Source organism: Gallinula chloropus, assembly GCF_964237585.1.
Source record: "Gallinula chloropus genome assembly, chromosome: 3".
NCBI classification, from domain to species: domain Eukaryota; kingdom Metazoa; phylum Chordata; class Aves; order Gruiformes; family Rallidae; genus Gallinula; species Gallinula chloropus.
This window is the reverse complement of record NC_140087.1, coordinates 76,916,416-76,922,738: the sequence shown is the minus strand read 5'-3', so window position 1 is coordinate 76,922,738 and position 6,323 is coordinate 76,916,416.

Sequence of the window (6,323 nt, the reverse complement as noted above, 5' to 3'; positions counted from 1 at the left end):
AACCTCCCAAAATACATACTGCAAGACACTGATACATTTCCCTTGTGAACCTTCTGTGAAAGAGCAAGACTTTGTATTGATTTCCCATAGAAACCCCCTAGAACCACAAAACTGTGATAAAAATATGCAAAATCAGTATTGATAATACATGCAAACTAAAACATTGTATTGTTAGCTACTCAGATGTTTTTGCTGTTCTTCTCTGATTATTTCATTACTTCTCTACCCAAGAATCATCATTGGAATGAAAAGCTTTAAAGCCTGAATTCTTGAATCTGTTAGTAATTCAAGAGAGTCACGGAATACTAAGTGATGATATTTAAGTAAATTGCAGTTCTGTTGCTTTTCTTAACTTTTTTTTCTTCAAAAAAAGAGAGCTAAAGTATGATTTCAAATATATAACTGCACAGTTGTGGGTGATACTATTTATTTCTTTTCAAAGGCTGCTGAATTTAAAAAAGGAAAAAAGCAACATCTGTGCAAGTCTGAAGCCTGTGACTGTTTCAGCTGTGTACTTTCTCCCCTTCCTCCCTTGTGTGGGTTTTCTTGTTGTTACTTTACTTTTGGGGTTTTGACTTCAGCTTAAAGGCAGACAGACACTTTAAGTCAGGAAGTGTGGGTGGAAGACCCTTGATCTCTCAATGTATGAGAATTATTATTGTTTATACAGTCTGTGTCTGCTGAGATGCAATGAATAGCGTGATTTAACATTAAAATGTGATTTATTTTCACTGTCAGTGCAGAGTCATTTAAGTTTGCCTCTGTACATACCCACTACATTCTAGCACTACAGACCAGTAAGCTGTGAATGATACAAATTGTGCATAATAATAAAATGTCATCTCATCTACATTTCTAGCAGAGAGTTGGGATTTTTGTTTTGGTTCCCTGAATACAAACTTTGCAGTAGCTCACCCTGCCATGAGAACTGTATTCCCAGCAGTCCTCCCCATCAGCTTTGTATTTGCTTCTCTAGAAAGAGAGGTCAGAGGGAAAGTTCTGTGTCTATAGGTTTAGGCTCTAGCCCCTCAGAGCTGGGACTTTCTCCAGGCTAGCTTCTGTTTGTTTTTAGGGCAATACTGGAAATAAAATGGTAAAGCCTCAGCCAGTCTGGCTTGGAAGGACAGTGCTACACACAAGGGTATGGCAGCCCTCCCACCTGGCTGCTGCTTTTACATCTGCTGGAGGACAATTTGGTTATCTCCACTCCTTGGGCGGATGCAGAGGCCTGGAGAAGAGAAGGGCAATAGTTGGAAAGAAAATACAGAGAAGAAATGGGGTAGGAGGGGTGGGGAAATCAACCTTTGTTCATAATGGTACAAACACTGGGGCTGATGGCATAAAGAATGGAGCTGTTGCCCTCAGGAGGTAGGTTTTTAACAAGTATTGAGGGTTTTTTTGCATGGGTTTTTTTTGACATACCTGCTGCTGGCTGGTGTCAAACACGACACTGAGCTGGAAGGGCTGACCCACATCTGGCATTTCTTTTGCCTTATTGATGCTGTTCCTGGGAAGTGAAGAACTGTGTGTTCAGAGACCCTTAAAAGTATCACAGAGGGAGATTTCCTTTTCACCATTCAGCTGGCTTGTAGCTGTGCTGATGCTGTGCTTCAGACTCATAAACACAGCTCTTACCACATGATAGATGTGTTTAAATGCCAGCACTCTCTTGCAGGCTCCAAGGTGTTCGTGCTCCATAAATGTGTACATTATGAACTGTGGGACCATCTTCAACTTGGCCAGGGTAGAGGTGCTTTGGAAAAGACTGGAAGCAGAGTCACCATGGAATCCATGGGATGTGACTGGGTGTGCACCATTCTGAGCACCACATGCTCTGAGTGATGCTTCTGAGAACAGGGTTTGGTTTTGCTTGTCCCTATAACACAATGTGGCTGAGGAGGATTTTCAGCCAGCTTTAAAGAAAGGGACCTCTCTCCTCTCTGCTGCATCTTTCTGCCGGTAGCATTAGAGCCTGCCTCTCCATGAAGATGAGTTGTCAGAGTGCTAAACAGCCTTATGGCTGCCCACCTCCTCCCTGTCTCTCTTCAGACCTTGTCCCTCAATCTGAGGGTTCCAAACTGTGTAGGATAAAAGGACTTCAGGAATTTCAGCCCCAGCTCGTCCTTGCTTTTAATCTTTACGAGTTTGTGCTTTTTACATACTCTGTTAGCCTCAGCTGCTTGTTTATTCCGTTCTTGAGATGCTTCTTATGCTCTGATGTTTTGCAGGTTAGTTGTTATGATGGCTTGCTGTGACCTCTGTGCAGTCCAAGTACAATAATGATTATTTGAACTGCACATGAGGAACTGGAAGTATTTGTTAAAACTGGCCTCTTCTCAGACTTCTTGTAAGATTCACAGGTTGGACATTAGCAATGTTCTCAATTGTCTTTTCCTTTTCACAAATCACATATCTACCATCTTTCCTTCTGAAGCTTTCCTAACGGTTTACATAGCTGGCCATTACTCGTGGTCAAGGCTGACCTACGTTAGAAAGGGTTGCTGAAGCTGGCTTAGCTTTGCTGTCAAGCAACCTCTGGATAGGGCTATGGTTTAGCATAGGATGGGAACGGTTGCACTTGAGGATCTTAAAGGTCTTTTGCAACCTTGTGATTCAGTGATTTTCATTTAGTTGCATTTTCTAACCCAGTATATGAAGAAACTAACGGGGGATCCATCTGGTGCCTCCTGGAGCTATGACATATAAAAACTTCAGGGATTGGAGTAGGGTTTGGCTCTCACTAGCCCAACAATTCCTGTATTTGAGAAAATGGCTACCAAACTGTTGTGGGTTCTGCAAGAAGCCGTGAGAAGGTTTCTGCAGGCCAAACACCATTTTACTTATTTGCTCACTTTTGTGTGTAGAAAAACTTTTGGGGGGCTTGAAGGGACCTTAAAGATCACCTAGTTCCTCCCCCCTGCCATGGGCAGGGACACCCCCTGCTAGCCCTGGTTGCCCAAATCCCCATCCATTCTTTGTAGTTCCCTAAGCAGCATCAAAATGACTTTATTCTCACCGAGCGGTATCTACATGTTTCTTTGGAAACTGCCTGCAGGGTTGAATTGAGCAATATAAAGCCTCATATATGACCTTATCACCTCCTACACTTACCTGAAGGGAGGGTGTAGAGAGGTGGGCGATGGTCTCTTCAGCCAGGTGACAGGAGGTAGGACAAGGGGAAATGGCACTGAGCTGTGCCAGGGCAGGGTCAGATTAGATGTTAGAAAAACATTTTTTACTGAAATAGTTGTCAGGGCCTGGAACAGGCTGCCCAGGGAGGGGGTTGAGTCACCGTCACTGGATGTGTATAAAAGACAGGTAGATGAGGTACTTAGGGATATGGTTTAGCACAGGACAGGAACGGTTGGGCTCGATGATCTTAAAGGTCTTTTCCAACCTTGTGACTCTGTAAGGCAGACATTAACAGCTGTTGGTATTTCTAACTCATTCCCTTTGCATGCGTGGGGTAGGTGGATGGGAAGGGTGTGCTTGCAAGCTCTTGTTTTGTTGAAACATAAGGTGAAATCAGTTATTGCCCACTGAAGACATTGCTTTGTCGGGTACTAAACCTCTTCCATGTAGTGTCCAAAGAAATGCCTTGAGAATTCGTTTTTGAGAGAGGTGACAGAGAGGCCATCGGCCAGGTGGGTTTTCTTCATCAGTGTCTTCAGTTTCTATTACAGTTAAATATCCTCTTGTAGTCCTCTTTGCTCATCTGCTGAGCTCAGGAGCTGTTCTGTGTGAAGAAGTGCACCATATGGGATTTTTACTGATTGCTAAACTCTAGAGTTTTAACAGCCTCCTCTGTTCTCCACCTGGCTTCGCTCCCCACGTGTGTGTGAACCGCTCCCGCGTACAGCTGTGCCTACATCCCGTACATCCCATGCAGCTATGCCTACATCCAGTACATCCCGTGCAGCTATGCCTACATCCCGTACATCCCATGCAGCTATGCCTACATCCAGAGCTGCTCTGCTGATTGAAACCAGGGCATTAAGCGGAAGGTAAGAATGGTCAGAGGTGCTTTTTCTAATTAACCCGATTATAAGCTGGTGATAAACCAGTCACTAGCAGAAAAGCTCACTCTCATTAACGTGAAGCAAAGTTAATTTGCAGTGTGGTGTTTTGGCAACAAGAAGAGCACTTCAGAACGCAGGCTTTTACTCTGCTGCTGTCACAGGCTTGAAAGCAAAGGACTCAGCTGAGGAGGAAAACGTAAGAGGTTTAAAGTGATTGTAATAATACTACTTTCTTACGCATCAAGAGTCTGCACTTTCTGTGGCCATCAAGAACTGTTAGGCTGTGACTGCTCTGGAGTAAGCACAGATCTTGCATGGATGCACTGCTCTACTGACTGTGGGGAGGTGCTTTTTGTGCCAGCTGAGGGCCTGTCTTCAGATACTGAGAGCATGGTCTACAGAATGTGATCTAAGATGCTAAAACTTCCCACCACAAGCACCAATAAAGCTCATTTACTTTACCTCCTGTGAACCAGTCTGCTGTGTGTAGGCCTCACGCTGCTGTGTTCGTTTGAGGAAGTGTAAGCACTCTTTCCATCAGAGAGGCAATGTAAGCAACTTAAGAGGTTTGATCTGCAGCTTTTGTATCCCCCTCTGCCCACAGGACCGTGAGCTTTCTAATTAGTAAGCCCCTCATTTTCAGAAGACCGTGTGGTGCAGTATGTAGCCTCCTGAGGACGTGCCCAGGGCAGGCTCCCATGGGGATCTTGCCTGGTGTTCAGTGTAACCCCCAGTACAGGTTGCTTGGCCCATACAATGCTGGTAAAAGCTTATGCATCTGAATCTCCAGCTTCAGTACAGCATGGTGTTGGCTCATGGCAAGTGAACTACATGGGGCTGACAGCTTATTTGCTGTGGACAGAGTAAATATGCTGCCAATGACAAAGGAATGCTCAGTTCTTACTTAGAGTAGGAATGCAGCCACAAATGTGGATCTCCTCAGCGCCCTGCTGCGTGTGGTGAAAGAAAAGATAGATCTTTATGGCAAAACAGTCACTGAAAAGTAACTACTCTGCTTCACCTGCTGGGAATGGAGTTGGACCGTGAGTGCTGAGGAGTCCCCAGTGCATCCCGAATGCCAGCAGCGCTGGTGATGCTGGAGAAGGAGCAGATGACAATAATTCACGAGACTGTCCCTCCAGGGCAAACGAGGCAGCGCTTATTTACCCGTGCAGGCAGCAGCAACCCTCCTGCTGAGAGGGAGCTTTCACAGCTGATGTGATTTGTGTGTGTGCACATATGACACAGAAAATACAGTCCTGTGTGCAGGCAGCTGGGGTTTTGCAGGTACTGCATCTCCTGTGATTTTCCAGATCATACGTGGTTAATTTTTTTAAAGTAAGTTACATAGAGGCTCAGGCTTTGATCTAATGTTAACTGTGAAATTGCTAGTAACAAAGTGTCAGCAGGTCAACTGTTCTCCTTGGTGACATCTTTACAACCTAATGCTCGAATGCTGTTCTTTAACTGGGTGTAGGTGGCTGTGTAATTGGAAGTTTCTGTTGATGAAATGAAGGGAGGCATCTACTTTAGTGCCCCTTTCTTTAACCCAACAATGCCAGCACAGCTGATAGTAATGGAAAAAGAAGGCATGAAAGGTAGCAGAGAGGCTTTAAATACCCCAGGGAAGCAGATCTGGGGAAAAAGGAGCCAGACCGCAATCACAGCAGTACCTGTTAACTTCAAGAGCACCTTGACTACTCCTGGCCCACACCCCCAGCTCCCCTCCAAGCAGAGTTTTTCCCATGTCCTGGTTTCAGCTGGGCTAGAGTTGATTTTCTTCCCAGCAGCTGACATAGTGCTGTGTTTGGGATTTAGGATGAGAATCATGTTGGGAACATGCTGATGTTTTAGTCATTGCCTGGCAGTCAGGGACTTTTCAGCTCCTCACACTGCCCTGACAGTGAGGGAGGGAGGGGGAGCATCCAAAAAGCTGGGAGAGGACACAGCCAGGACAGCTGACCCAAACTAGCCAAAGGGATATTACATGTCGTATGATGTCATGTTCTGTATAGAACTGGGAGGTGGAGCAGCTCAGGAACTAGCTAAGCATTGGTTCTGGCGGTGAGAAATTATTCTGTGCACCACTTGTTTTGTATATTATTATTATTGTTATTATTATTATTATTATTATTATTATTATTGCCTTCCTTGCCTGTCCTATTGAACCATCTTTATCTCAGCCCAGGAGTTTTATCTTTTTGATTCTCTCCCCCATCCCACTGGCAGAGGGGAAGTGAGCAAACGTCTGTGAGGTGGTTTTAGCTGCCTGCTGGGTCACACCACGGCAGCCTAAGAGTCATC